Source organism: Dama dama, chromosome 27 (genome assembly GCF_033118175.1).
Source record: "Dama dama isolate Ldn47 chromosome 27, ASM3311817v1, whole genome shotgun sequence".
NCBI classification, from domain to species: Eukaryota; Metazoa; Chordata; class Mammalia; order Artiodactyla; family Cervidae; genus Dama; species Dama dama.
The window spans coordinates 35,265,676-35,281,487 of NC_083707.1; the positions used below are offsets into that span (position 1 = coordinate 35,265,676).

A 15,812-nucleotide genomic window follows, 5' to 3' on the forward strand; every position below is an offset into this window, starting at 1 on the left:
TACATCATCATATGAAAAATAATTTGACATTCTTATTAATGTTAGTGTTAGTCATCTCTATGGGCCTATATGAAAAGAGTTCTGTAAGCACTACAATGAGATAATGTAGGTAAAATGTTTTAGTATAATCTAAAGCTCTTCAATATAATAGTGTTATTACAATTCTAAGTTTATAGATCTATGAAGTACACAATACAAATTTCCCTTTTCCCCTTCCCAAGAATTCCTCCTGTATTCTTGATTTTGGTTATTCTTATTATCATTTAACCAGCCACCCAAGTCAGAAATATGGGAATCATTCTAGACCCTCTCCTCCCTTCTCACTCCTGCATTCAATTTGTTCTGCTGACTTTCCCTTTTAAAACTATACTATTATTTCCTAGGGGCCCTAATATCTTTTATATAGACTTTCATTACCTTTCCTCTGAACATCTGTAACAGCCACCTTCCAAATCTAGTCCTTATACCCCTTTCATACAAATCTATCCACTTCACAATTTTCACAAATTCAAAGTCATCAGCATTCAAATAAAAAAAGGCTCCCTTTCACATAACTAAATCTTTTTAAGATTGGTCTTGATAAAATTTATTCTGAAATATACTTTTTGTTTTAATATACTTTTAAAAGAATGTAAGACTAAACTTACCTTATGATAACTGAATTATAATAAAATCAACTCCTGATTAAATGCTGTAAGTTCTGGAAAATACTGCAGATAGCCCCAAATCAAAATTAATGCGAAAGTCAACAGCTAGCTAGGAGTGGTCAGATTAGTTTTTGGTTTTGCCGTTTTTAAATAAACTTTTAGATTTTAGATTTACAGAAAATTGTGAAGACAGTACAGAGCTCCTCACCCCTACTGTTAATACTGTACATTAGGATGATACATTTGTGACCATTAAGGAACCAGTACTGACAGTTATTAATTAAAGACCATACTTCACTCCAATTTCCTTAGTTTTATTTAATGTACTCTTTCTGCTCCAGAATACATTACACTCAGTTGTCATGGCTCCTCAGGCTTCCTTTCACTGTGACAGTTTCTTAGACTTTCCTTGTTTTTGATGATGTTGAAGAGTACTAATCAGTACTATATGTTGAGGAGTACTAATCAGTAATATAATGCTCCTTATTTGTAATTTGTCTGATGTTTTCTGATGATTACAACTGGGATTATGACTTTTGAGGAGGAGGTCTCAAAGACAGTGCCATTTCATCACATCAAGGGTGAACACTATCAACATGACTTATCTGTCAACGCTAACCATGACCATCTGGTTGAGGTAGCATCTGTCCGCTTTCTCCACTGTAGAGTTGCTCTTTTACTCCCTTTCTCTACTACAGAATAATAATCTACATTCTTTGGAAGGAAGTCACTACAGGTGGCCTACTCTTAACAGGTGGAAAGTTATATTCCACTTCCTTGAAGATAGAGTATTCACATAAATGATCTGGAATTCTTCTATACTGGAAATTTGGGGTAGCTTAATTTTAAGAGTGACCTATAACCTTCTCCTCTTAATTAGAAAGCTGCTAATTAATGTTAGTTCTTGATCTACTGCCTTCACAAAAAGCAAACAAAAACAACACAACACCTCAAGAAAAGTCAATCTTTGGGCCCAGCCTGCAGTATGAGCTAAGAGGAAGAAAAGAACAGTCTCTGGTCCCCTCCCCTTCATGTCCAGAGCAGTTCTGAATGGTCTGTCTCCTTTCCTCCTATGGGGCAGACAATCTGAGGACCCCACAATATAACCAACGAAGGTCAGCTGTTCCCCACAGCACCTTAGCTAATTAAGAGGATTCTGTTGTTATGCTGCAAGCACTGAGGCCCTTAGAGTTGCTGGGATAAGGGTGTTACCAGTTCGATAAATCAATAATTTTACTAAGCCAACAGACTCTCACTGGTGGAGCACTGTATGAGGTTTGAAGATCCTTTCCCCAACGTTCAAACACTCTTCTTTATTTCTCAATCTGGTTGTTTTCCAAAAGGTTAAGGACATGGATGGTTTAAGGATAAGATCTTACTACCAGTTAAGCAGGCATTTGTGAATAGTGCCAAAGTAGCATTAAGTTCCGGAACAACTAATAGTGGTGCCGAGCATAATCCCTGGCACATGGTAATACTCAAACGTTTGCTGAATGATGAACAAATGAGTTCTAAGAAGCAGAGGGGACAAGCAGCTGTCTGCACTGGTATGTAACAGTCAAATGGCAATGGCTCCATTTTTAGGACCTGCCATGCTTTGCAATCTCTCTTCAGAGATGGGCAACATTTTTCCAAACAAACCACAGTAGCTAAACTGAGGAGGCCTTACATATTAGTATTACTGAATGTAAAAAAAGACATTGAAATAATAGCACAGATTAGGGGTTCAATAAATTCTATTGAACAATCCCTCAAATATAATTTAAGCATGTTAGTACAGAATCCATAAAGGAACCTGCTAAGAAAGTTGATAAATCTCAAGCAGAAGTTCTGTAGGCCACGCTAAGAGCAGGTTAATATCTTAACAGTTTGAACACATTTTTATTCACTACACACCCACCCCAATCTAAATGGATGGAGACAAGCATGCTATCTGTAATAATTATTTTAGCAAATGAATATGGACAGTTTTTATTTTCTTTCATCTATTTATAGGGATAAACAGACATGACTCAAATGTTAAATTTTTTTGGTGTGCTTAATTTTGTTCCCCACAAACTTTTTTTTTTGACAGATACTATAATTAAAAGGTTCATTAATTTAGCTTAAATTCATTAATCAGGAATTTGATAATGCAGTAGAAATTAGCTCAAAATGACAGATATGCAATGATAATACAGGCTGCAGGAGGGTTGTACAGGTGAGGACTTGATCATTCTTAAAATAGGACAACCAAAATGATCTCTTCTACACTGTAAGCCAGGGAAGCCATTTTACTCATCTTTATACCCCCTTTGTGCACCTAGTATGAGGTGCTCAAAATTTAGTTGAATGGAACAAAGGAAGAAACAATCAAATGAATGGTCATTTTTCTCAGCATACGGGGGCCAAGAATGCTCAACATGCCACATTTCTGGTATAGGTTCCAGTCCCCTGGAGTCCAGGCCCTAATTGCTTGCATTATTCTAAACCACAGCAGTAGCAGACACAGAGGTAAAGATCTAAGTCTGAAGCCACAGCACCTGGGCTCACATTCTGGTACCAGAAAACAAAAGGGCTGGTGACTTGAGCAGGGTACTTACCTTCTATGCCTCAGTTTCCTCATCTATAAAATGTGTAAAGAATCACAAGTGCTATTTCATAGGACTATTACGGGGATTTTAAAGGCCTTAGAAAAGTGCCTGTCCTTTCATACACTATGTGAGTGTTTGCTTGAGAGGTGGGAAAGGAGGACTTTCACTGCTACAAAATGGTCAGGAAATATGAGGTAGTTTAGAAATTTTAAAATTAACCTATCTTGTACTCTGAGATGCAACATCTTCTCACAATTGTCCAAAATTACTTCAGTATCTAGGAAAGCTGGCTTTATAAAACTGCCCAAATATCTACAGAAGCATGCTTTATGTCACTGTTTTAAAACAGCCATTCAAAATAATTAAACTGCTATGTTATAAAAAATGCTAAAGACAAAAAGATATCAAGGACGAACTTCCCTTGTAGGAGAATGAGCTCAGAAAACTGAAAACGGTTTTTTTTTGGTTCTTAACTGAATCAATGGATGTGAGAGTTGGACTATAAAGAAAGCTGACCGCTAAAGAATTGATGCTTTTGAACTGTGGTGTTGGAGAAGACTCTTGAGAGTCCCTTGGACTGCAAGGAGATCCAACCAGTCCACCCTAAAGGAAATCAGTCCTGAATATTCATTGGAAGGACTGATGCTCAAGCTGAAACCCCAACACTTTGGCCACCTGATGAGAAGAACTGATTCATTGGAAAAGACCCTGATGCTGGGAAAGATTGAGGGCAGGAGGAGAAGGGGACGACAGAGGATGAGATGGTTGGATGGCATCACCAACTCAGTGGACATGAGTTTGAATAAACTCTAGGAGTTGGTGATGGACAGGGAAGCCTGGTGTGCTTGGGGTTCATGGAGTCGCAAAGAGTCGCACACGACTTAACAACTGAACTGAACTGAATCAATACTTAAGAGGCTATATATGAATTAAGAACAAGGTATAGTTGGTTTCTCCTAGGCATTCTTAGGTTTGTTAGATCTTAAATTGTACTGCCATTTGTTTGCAGAATTTGATGTTAAATTTTTTTTTCTCCTTGGTTAAAAAAATAAATCTCAATATTAAAATTTATGGTGATATGCTAGTAAAGTTTAGAACAAAGGTATTTTCCCCTTACAACATGCGTTATGTGACAAAGTTACAGAAGGGCTTTCCTGGTGGCTCAGCAGTAAAGAATTCATCTGCAATACAGGAGACACGGGTTCGATCCCTGGGTTAGGAAGATCGCCTGGAGAAGGAAATGGCAACCTACTCCAGTATACTTGCCCAGGAAATCCCATGAACAGAGAAGCCTGACAGGCTACAATCCACTGGGTGACAAAAGTTGGACTTTGTGACTGAACAGCAACAAGTTACAGAAAGGTTAATGACTATGTTGAATCTGTAATAAAGTGTGAAATGATCATGCCTAAATGCTATTTCAGAAAAGTAAAGCAGAACAGCAATGTAGAAAGGAGAAAAAAACCACTTCACACTTGAAAATAAAGTAGAATTTAATTAATGCATTACAATAGTTATATAACTATAGTTTCAATAGAAAAGTAACACAATTACTAAAAAGCATTCCAGACCCTATTTCTCACCTAAGCACTACTAAAAAATTTATTAAAACTGACACTGAATTAAAAGTTTTTTTAATTTAAAAGTTTTAAGTAGCGTTTCCAAGATTTCATTTACACATTCCTCCTTTCCTCCTGAGTGATCTCTTCACCTTCAATACACTGGTTCTACTTACCCTTTCTATGTATTTTTCCATTCAATTATTATTTATTAAATTTAAAAAGAATGTGTAGCAACGACGAGCCCTAAAGGTAACACTACAAAATCCCTTCAGGCCTTGAGCTATGTAAAATATCATTATCCTGCTTTTTTTTTCTTTGTTTCCTGATTTAAAAAAAAAAAAAAAACAGGTTATGAAATATATTTTGGCAGCAGAGGGACTTTACTTGTCCCATATCTGTCCAAAGACCATCTTGCTACTAGCCAGGGTAATATTTTTTCTCTTTCCTTTTTTCGTTGCAGTGCTTCTAAGTATAGTGGCAGCCGCATCAGGCTTTCCTAGCCTCAGCGCAAGCTCAGTATAAATCTGGGATGTGTAAGTGGAAACATGAGAGACCGCTTTATTTGGCAGTGCTTTGAAAAAAAAAAAATGCAGGACAAATGGCAAGGCAGTGTTTGGACCGCAGGATGAATAATCAATAGGCAGAGAGCAAGATAGAGGCTTCCTCAGCTTTTGGATCGACAATCGACAGCTGAGAGACTATTTTTTGCTATGGTTGACTAAATATGGTCAGGGAAGAGAGAGGCACAAGAGAGCCTGTTTGCCTGGGAGTGCATGTTTCAAATGCTTAGCTGCCTATAAAGCTGTAACAGTTCAGCCTGTGGCCACTGAGGGAAGAATATAAGTTAACCTCTGTAGTGACCATGTGGAAGTCCTGACCTTGCTTGCAGACTTGACCTCTGGATATGACAAGGTAGCTTCAATACAGATCTACCATCTAATCCTGGCAACTAAAAACAAACAAACAAAAATTCCACAGCAAGAAAGATGCAGAACATTTCCTGAGAAGTCAGAAGACCCCAATGTCCTCTGGTGGGCAAAGGAAACAGGGTGAATGTTTACAGTTATTTGGTGGGTGGGGAGTGAGGTGTGTTTTGGTTTTTGCTGGGTTTGTGTGTGTGTGTGCGTGTGTCTTTTTTAGATTGTAAAAGTAACCTCCTCTGCAACTTTTTCCCCATTTCTGAAGCATTCCATCTGAGCAATTAGTGAGGTGCATTTTCTTGGCCGTTGAAGCAACCTTTCCCGGTTGCTTCACTTTCTATACACCAGAGACAAGGTACTCATATTCATGCAATACCAGTAATAGGACATTCCAAATCAAATGGCCAACGCTGACTCAATTTTATTAAAGTTTGGTTTTTTTTTTTCCCTTAAGCATAAGGGAAGGCAGAGGGAAAAGATGGCTGATATACTTTGTTTGTTCACTTGTTTTCCAAATTTATATTAAAAGGTGGGGTCCTGTGTTCACTGATAACTTCCCCTTTACTTCCCCTGGCTCATGAAAAGAAGCGCTGATTCAGCAAATAGAGTGAAGAGCCGATCAAGATGAGATGGCTGCTACTGGCGTGACTCTGGGTCATTCTCTCTCTCCCTGCTCATGACACTAAGCTTACAGGTAACAAACACAGCACCACAGGGCTGTACTTTAATGGAGGTTTATGGTTTTCTGCATGCTTACCTACTGTCGACTCAATACCTGCTTTTATTGTTAAATTCTACCTGGGCATAGCCGTTTTTTCACAGTTCAAGCAGAGACCTTATGCAGCGTAAAAAGGAATGCTGTTCAAATATCATGACAGATGACTCAATGTCAAACCTGTACAAGTCCCTTCCTGTCTTTTACATTATTAAAGAATCAGTCTTTACTGTTTCAGATTAAGTGGTGATTCTGTATCCCTAGGAAATGGCCACCTGCCTTCAGAGCCTACTATCTTTTAAAAACTATTAACTCTTTCAAGGTTAAGTCAACCAAGAAACTTGGGAGATCAAAAAATGCTTTTTAGTGCTTCCTCTGATAGCTGGGCACAAAATTAAACCAGAATATGGATGGTGAAATTCCAATGCTGCATTGCTGAAACTGCTGTAGTACTGAACCATCTCCTGCTACGTGGTCCTCTGCGCTCTATGAGCTACAGTCACTTCTTACAATGGGCTTCAGGAATTCTACTTTCCGTGTCTTTTATTACCCCTCCTCTCTCAGATCTGAAATTTTCTTATGGTCTTATAAATTAACTTCTTAATGCCACAATAATAAAAGGCAACTCACTAACTATAATTTGTTTTCATGCTAAAGGACGAAGCTAAAACCCAACTGCTCACTAGCTAATACCTTTCATTTCTTTTAAGTGTGACTTTGGAAAACTTGACTGTTCTGGTACTTATCCTTCCTATTAAAAAAAAAAACAAAGTATCAGAACAACTCAACTCACCAAAATTAGATATTAATTCCTCTATCTAAATTTATATTTAACCCAGACAGGACCACCATACTGCGAATATCAGGTAAGTAACTAATAAGAAAGGAACAACACAGAGGTTTTCAAATGATCATGAGTTCTTATCTGTGACCTTTAAAACAAAACTAACAAAAAAAATAATCATTAAAAAAAAAATTCAGTTCATTCATACTCTAAAAAGATCCAGTTTTTCTCCTTGTTTTTTCAACTTTAGAGTCAACATCAGAAGTAGTACTAACTGGTTAATTATTAAGTCTTTAATAAGATATCTAGCTGGTAAAAAGAACATGCACCAAATTAATTATTGTCTACTTGTAGGTTCTAGAAGCAAACTAAAAAATAAGAAGAAATTTGCTCTGAAGACTATGAAGAAATACTAGGCTGATCTTACCAATTTCTGAAATACACTCTGTAAATCCCCACTGATTCAATGGATATCTCTCAAAAAGAACCAAACCAGGACAAAGTTCAACAGATAACTGGTCAATGTTTAGAAGTGTATGTCTACCAAGAACAAGGAACCATAAACGGCACTAATGCCATGCCTCAGGTAAATCTGTTATGAAGTTTAGTCTCTGATATTCTCTGCAAATGATCTACCACTGCTCTCCACCAGTAAGCTGAAAGTTTTACTAAAAAATGGGAAAATAAAACATGTCATGTTTTTACAGCTAACAACTTAGTAATACCTACTCAGAGTACATACTTCTTTATGTACCCATATGAACATACAATGCTATGGAATGTAAAGAAGTATGTATTTTTGGTAGGCAATAAACCACCATGAGGAAACTAGACTGCAGCTATGTGAATGACCTTCATATGTTGAATTAACCTATCAAAGAGATGACCTTTGGCAATACTAACACCAGAAAATGTACCTACTACTTTCAGATGGAAACTAACTGTTGCTGATTTATATATCATGAGGAAAAAAGTTCTACTGAAGTAGATTTAAAATTAACATGGAATTCCTTTTAAATCTGTTAAGTTTAAAGCATACTACATTTTACATTTTTAAATTAAGTACTCACATGATTAAAATTTGAATACAAAAGAGAAAACAGAGATACTAGTACAAAGAAATGATACACATGACCCATTTTCTGTCTCCACAATTTAATTTTAATTTAAATGTATCATATTAGTAGGGCTGACATTTAACAAAAGCTGACTTCATTTGGATTTCAACAGCTATTCTTCATATTTTGATATGAAGAATAATTATAATTAACAATATAATTTAATTATAATTTAACAATATTAGAGAATTCCTGAAGCAAGTTTCGGTGTTTTAAGTTTTCTTTCTGAAAGCTACAGACATAGCCATAATTTTTAAAGACTATCTTTCAAGTAAAATTCTATTCTCAAAGAAGAAAAAGTGGTCCCTGTCCTTCTCCCTAATCCAGTTTCCACTTTCAATGCTATGTAAGTATTTAGTTTAAATCAAGACATATGATTTATTCAAGAAAAATGATAAAATTCTGGGAGATAGGTATAAGTCAATAAGGCACATTGGTCACAGACTGCCAAATATTAAATTAACTTATTATCTATACTATCCTTGAATTTGCTTTCTCCAAAGAGGGCACATAAAATGAAACACTACAATCATGAAACCAATTTACACAGAAAGAATAACCATCTTTTATTGGTACTAGGCATATAATTCAATTTTTTATAAACATGATAGCCTACTGTTTATAGTATGCTAGAGATATTAAAATACATTTTACATTTTATGTGAAATGTATTTTGTACAATATATACTTATATAAATATTATAAATGATAAAGCTCTTAGCAACAATTTATAAGTAGTATCTATTTTAAGCTACTATAATAGATTTAGAAAAGAAATATTAATATTCATATATTCTAATAATTTCTTTTGATTAGAGTATTCAGAGATATGTCATCACATGTCTAAATTTTCTGTCACAGTTGAATAGAAATGGTCATAAGGTTATTCATGAATTGTTAATTTTCTGTTTAATAAGACAACTAGATAATTGTCAAAAGGTGATTTTCATTTAATCAGCAGATTAAAAAGGAGAGAATGACTTACATATAAGCATAGAAGTTATAGAATATTTATTGGAAATTAAAGTTCATTAATTTTAAAATTTTACATTTTCAAAGAAAAAAAAAAATCAGTTCAAAGCTTAACTCACTCAAGAATAGACCGTCTTCCTGACTATCCACAAAAAGGATGGCAAAGCTTCATATTCCATTAAGTTTAACTATACACGCCCTAAACATCAAAAACTGACAATATACACCTCAAAAGTAGAGGTTCCTCTATGAAACTACTCAAAGGGTATTACTTTATCTATGTTTTATAGTAAGCAATTATATTCACCATTCTATGGGTATAAAAGTTTCTAATAATTATTTTAAAACATTCCAGCAACTAAGAATCTTGTTGCTACAATATTAAGAGCTTCCAAACCTTAGAAAATGACAGTATCTATTATTCATTTGAAAAAGTATAATTATACACTGATTCTAATGCTTACAAGTTAAACTTAACATATCTAAGAGTATTTTCACTCACTCTAAAATGTCACATCTATCACTTAGATCAGCTGTTCATTTTTAACTGAGTACATATTAAACTCTGGGCATCTGCTGACACTGGTGTAACTCAAACATTTCAACTGTCTCTCTGACAGGGATAACAGATGCTGACATTATCAAATGCTGTACTATTTTTTTTTCCCCCCTGGCCTCTCTTGCCCCGATATGGCCAGTATATGAAACTGAACTGCCATCCAAAGCACACTTGAGCAACTGGATCTGCTAAACAGCTCCCATATAACTAGTAAAAATAGAAGTCAGTTTTATTGCTATCTTCAGCACTTAAGTCCAGGCAATTTAACACCTGTTTCTTTTCTATTAGAATAAATGATGGAAATAATTGTAGTTACATTAATTTCACCAGCAGCATGATACCCTTCAGCCAACAGATGTGGGATATACTTAATACTAGAAGTGTTTGAATATTGTCTGAATTAGTGTTGACCTTCTCCCAGTTTGGTTCAAAACACATAACTATTTCTTTACTAATATTTCAGTGAGAGCACTTACCTTACAGGCAAACTATAACTGTTCAAAGTTTTATTTTAAAAAGGTATTTTCAGAAGACATCCCTTCTCAATACTGAAATTCCCTTATAACAAAAACTTGCTGTACTGAGTTTTAGCAGTAATTTTTATACTCAAATTCATGATTATTCCTAACCACAATGTATTATTAAGCAGATAATGAGAAGTAACCAGGCAATCTGTACCCGAGATGACAGAGAATTCAGTCAAGGAACTAGACTTTTAAGAGAGTTCAATTATTAACCTATGGTTAGTAACACTACATAAGCAAAAAGAAAGAAAAATAAGCTATCATGCAAGGCAGTTCCTTCAACACAAGTCTAAGCAATACACTGAATACACGTGTGATCTATTTATAAACCAAAGGGTACCAGAGGTACTTTTCTTAAGGCCATTCATCCTTCCCTGTCAGCAACCTGCTGTTAGTCTTTAAGCATTATGCTAAAAAAAGAAGTGGCGGTAGAAAAGTGTGACTGACTAGCAGTATTCCTCCCTAACCTATTTCACCTGCTTATTTGGTTTACGGCTCAAAGATAAATAGAAAACATTACTCTGATACACATCAAGGTCTATATGCTCTTTTTAAATGGTGCTGGTTTTGAAACAGGTCACTGTCTATATTTAAGAACTCAGCAAAAGTGTTAAAAAAAAAAAAAGGTGTACATTGATAACTCCTTAATGCACTAACAACGTGCTAAAGGGTAAAGACTTCTGCACGACTAGAGTGGGAAACAGCAGGAGAAGTGCCTTCAGAAAATAAAGTTTTACAATTCATGGCTGAAATACTGATGTGAGATTCTCTTAACATTTGAGGAAGGATCATAATCATAATTTAAAATTCAAAATAAAAAAAAATTTAACTGTTTTAGGTCCCCAGCTAGCAGCACGGCAATGCTTTGCTAGAGCTGGTAAAATGGAACCAAATCGCCTCTTTAATGGATTTGGTCCCCTTCAACCAGCTGTAGCTATGCATTGATTACTACAGGACAGCCAGCATTTTCATTTATCATTATCAATTACATGTCAACTAATTTCAACTTATTTATTCAAATTATGGTTTAAGTCAAATAATTTGTAACTGTTAATTCTACTTGAAAGAGCTATAGTAGTATATGATGTTAATAAACAGTTTTATGAAAAACTGTGTGAACGATGTAAGGCTTTCAAATAAAATTATTTTATTCATTTATGGTCTCTGTATTAAATTTCTTGTCCTTCAGAAAAGAAATGATATTGAAATGCAGACTGTGCCGCAAAATTTAAAAAAAAATAAAACTTCTTTCAAAGGAAGAAAATATCTGAGAAGGTCACCTGAAACCGTAACAGGAGTGCCACAGTGTGGACATGCACTATTTTAAATTAAAGAAAAGTATAATATTAAATGGGTTTTCCTGGTGGCTCAGCTGGTAAAGAATCCACCTGCAATGAGGGAGACCTGGGTTCGAATGGGTTGGGAAGATTCCCCAGAGAAGGGGAAAAGCTACCCACTCCAGTATTCTGGCCTGGAGAATTCCATGGACTGTATAGTCCATGGGGTCACAAAGAGTCGAACACAACTGAGTGACTTTCACTTCACTTCACTTCATAACATTATATAAAACAAAACTCCAGAAATGCTGAGTCACCATTCTTCATGTGATTAGCAATTAACTGACTGCTATTTATCAGAACATTGATAGGTAAGGTGGAAGAGGAGACAATGTCACTGTAGAGCCTTTGGCGGACAGACTTAAATAATAAGTATGTAATTCTTCTGATACTGAACCAAAAAACTTTAATCCTCAAAAGAGGGACAAAATACTAAGCATTTGCTACCTTTTACTTATATAGATATTTCAACTCTCCAAACCTGTTTCCTCAATTGTAAAATGAGAAGACCTTTTTTCTCTTAATTCTGAGTTTAAATGGTTCCTTCTGTCTTACGACATCACTGGTTAGTACCAAGAAAGAAAAGTCAATTTTAAGAATAAGAAATCTGTGCTCGCTTCGGCAGCACATATACTAAAATTGGAACGATACAGAGAAGATTAGCATGGCCCCTGCGCAAGGATGACACGCAAATTCGTGAAGCGTTCCATATTTTTGGGCATACACACTGAGGAAACCAGATCTGAAAGAGACACGTGCACCCCAATGTTCATTGCAGCACTGTTTATAATAGCCAGGACATGGAAGCAACCTAGATGCCCATCAGCAGATGAATGGATAAGGAAGTTGTGGTACATATACACCATGGAATATTACTCAGCCATTAAAAAGAATTCATTTGAACCAGTCCTAATGAGATGGATGAAGCTGGAGCCCATTATACAGAGTGAAGTAAGCCAGAAAGATAAAGAACATTACAGCATACTAACACATATATATGGAATTTAGAAAGATGGTAACGATAACCCTATATGCAAAACAGAAAAAGAGACACAGAAATACAGAACAGACTTTTGAACTCTCTGGGAGAAGGCGAGGGTGGGATGTTTCGAGAGGAATCGGGTGGAGAGGGAGGTGGGAGCGGGGATTGGGATGGGGAAGACGTGTAAATCCATGGCTGATTCATATCAATGTATGACAAAACCCACTGAAATGTTGTGAAGTAATTAGCCTCCAACTAATAAAAAAATTAAAAAAAAAAAAAGAATAAGAAATCTGATATAAAAAAAAAAACTCAAAATAACCCAGTTTACAATTACAACAAATAAATAACTTGCAACATCTTCTCATATTCTTTCATGTTCAATTAAAATCATCCTTTATCTGACAATCTACAGTCACAACTGCATAAAATGTCTTAAGCAAATAGGAATAAAGAAATCATATACCTTTAACTAAAGCACCACTTTGTTGTAGAATCAAAGTGTTTATTTTTTTCTCTTTTTTTTATGTCACCTGACATCAATTATCTGGTTGGAGGAGTCACTGTTACAAATTTCCAGAGGAATTCTCAAGAATTAAAGAAACAGAAGTAGTATTTTTCCCCCTCCTTGGTTTAACATTATTAAATATACTAGCCTGCTCTCAATGTGCTCAATAAAGTTAAACAATTCAAAATATTTAAAAGTTATTCATCTCCTAAACACTTTAGTTTTTAATCTACCTTAAACTTTATAACTTAAAAATATTATATAACCTAAATTAAATTCCCTCAAGAAAATCTTTTTGCCAATTCTAACTTGAAATACTTGCTCTGTATGAACTCCTGACAATTTCTCTATAGAATTTTTATTTTAATCGATTATACACTCTCGATCTAACACTGTCCTGTCAAATTAAGACTAACATGTATTGAGTCCTCACCTACAGTCAAGGCATTATGGGAGATACACAAATATTTGCACCCAAAATTTTAACAGAAAGAAACATAAAAATGCACATACTAAGGGACAGCACAAAGAAGATAACTGCAGAAAACAGGAACACAGAACAAAGAAGTATAGGGCAAACGGAAAATAATTTCAAAGATGAAATCTAAGACCTCAGGGAGAAAGTCAGTTAAGGGCATCTTAAAGAAAGAAAATGTTAAATCAGTGAAGGAAAAGAGCAGAAACTTTTAGGGAGAGAGAGTAGTACAGTATAGCTGAAAGTCAAGGTGGGCAGAGAGATTTTAATTAGTGGGAGATAAACTTAAAAGATAGGCTCATGACACAGAAATCAGCTTGGTGTATTGGTATACTCTTGGTTAAATCATTCACTGTCCGTGTGTTCTAGCCTTACCTCACATACAGCCCATAATACAGAGGAAATAATATAAGGCAGCCAAGATCAAACGACTCTAAATTCAAATAGACCATGCTCAAGTTCCAGCTGTTTCACTGGGCAGCTGCATGACCTTGAATACAAGTATTGATAAACTTCATTTCTTTATAAGCTTCATATTCTTCATCTATAAAATGAGGGTATTAACACCTGCTTCCTGCTTCAAAAAGCTGTTCAAGGGATTAAATGAGATAATGCATGTCAACTACTTGCATGTGGTAAATCTATCACCACCACCTTTTATTTGAAAGGCAGGGAACACATAATACTATTTTCTCTCCTTTACAATATCAACATTAAATATTTGGTGTGTTCAAATATTTAAAATTTGAAAAAACAAATCAAGACATAACCTAAAATATGGCCATTTATTTCATCCTAGATCATATATCTATTGTTACAGTACCAATAGCCAACTTGAATAAACTTCTTTTGTTCTCTGTGCTCACCCTCTAGTGGTGATCTTAAGAAGCTAAAAAAAAACAGCAAAAAATTATTGTAAAAGGAAACATCTCGTAAAAATGCAATATGGAACCAAAGAATAAGAAATTATAGTGTCTACAATTAATAATATTGCATTGTATATTTGAAAGCTGCTGAGCAAATAGATCTTAGAAGTTCTTATCATAAGAAAAAAATTCAGAACTATGCATGGTGATGGATGTTAACTAGACATACTGTGGCAATCACGTCACAATATATACAAATATCAAATCACTATTTTTAATACATGATATTAATATAATAAAGTGAAGTGAAATGAATGAAGGTCACTTAGTCATGTCTGACTCTTTGCGACCCCATGGACTACACAATCCGTGGTATCCTCTAGGCCAGAATACTGGAGTGGGTAGCCGTTCCCTTCTACAGGGGATCTTCCCAACCTAGGGATCGAACCCAGGTCTCCCACATTGCAGGCGCATTCTTTACTAGCTGAGCCACGAGGGAAGCCACAAGGGACATTAATATAGTATCATATGTCAATTACATCTCAAATTTTTTAAAATTTTTAAATTATCAAAATAAACTTCCAAGTAAATATCTTCCTCAGTCAATACACGTGGCTTGATTCAACTATAAACACAAGACATCTAATGAAGAATTTTTTTTTAAAGAGTTTATTTTTTATTATTATTATTACTATTACTGTAATTATTATTTTGGGGCCTCAACACGAGGTAGTTCCCCAACCAGGAGCTGAACCCAGGCTCTTAGCAGTTAGAGCAGAGAGTACTAACCACTAGATCCCTGGGGAATTCCCCAGAATTTTCCAAAATGCTTCTCAAGGTAAAGTTGTTTCAAAAAATTCATTCACAGAAAGTTCTTCATTAAGCAAAGCTAAGCATTTTTTTTCTTTTCTGTGAGACTCTGCAGATCCTTTATGAATTTCATGACTTCCCAAAAGTCTTTCTCAAACTTCGCCAACAAGCACTTTTTTCAGTAGACCATTTATTACCCTAACAATGGTTAGAAGACATCTGTACTAGAAGTTCATAGTTAATTATATTATTAATAAAAAATTAGGTAACTTAAAAGTTTTTTAGTCAAAAGTTTAAAAAAAAAATTACTGTGCAAATAGACAAGTTGGAATAAAAGAAAAAAAAAAAAACAGATAACATGAGGTTTTGGTAAGAGGACGCTTGAAAATGATCTTGAAGACACATATATCTCCAGGTGGAATGCATTTTAATTAAACCTTTAGAATACTAGTATTCCTGA

At 35.1% G+C, this 15,812-nt stretch overlaps 1 protein-coding gene and 1 non-coding gene across 2 annotated transcripts in view; one reads left to right on the top strand and one right to left on the bottom strand.

The window, feature by feature from the left end:
- Positions 1-15,812, bottom strand: part of MIB1 (MIB E3 ubiquitin protein ligase 1) — a 97,612-nt gene that overhangs the window by 28,681 nt on the left and 53,119 nt on the right. The gene's annotated exons all lie outside the window — the stretch shown is intronic.
- Positions 12,321-12,427, top strand: LOC133047894 (U6 spliceosomal RNA). The gene has a single exon (XR_009690896.1). It is a non-coding gene; the product is annotated as a U6 spliceosomal RNA (small nuclear RNA).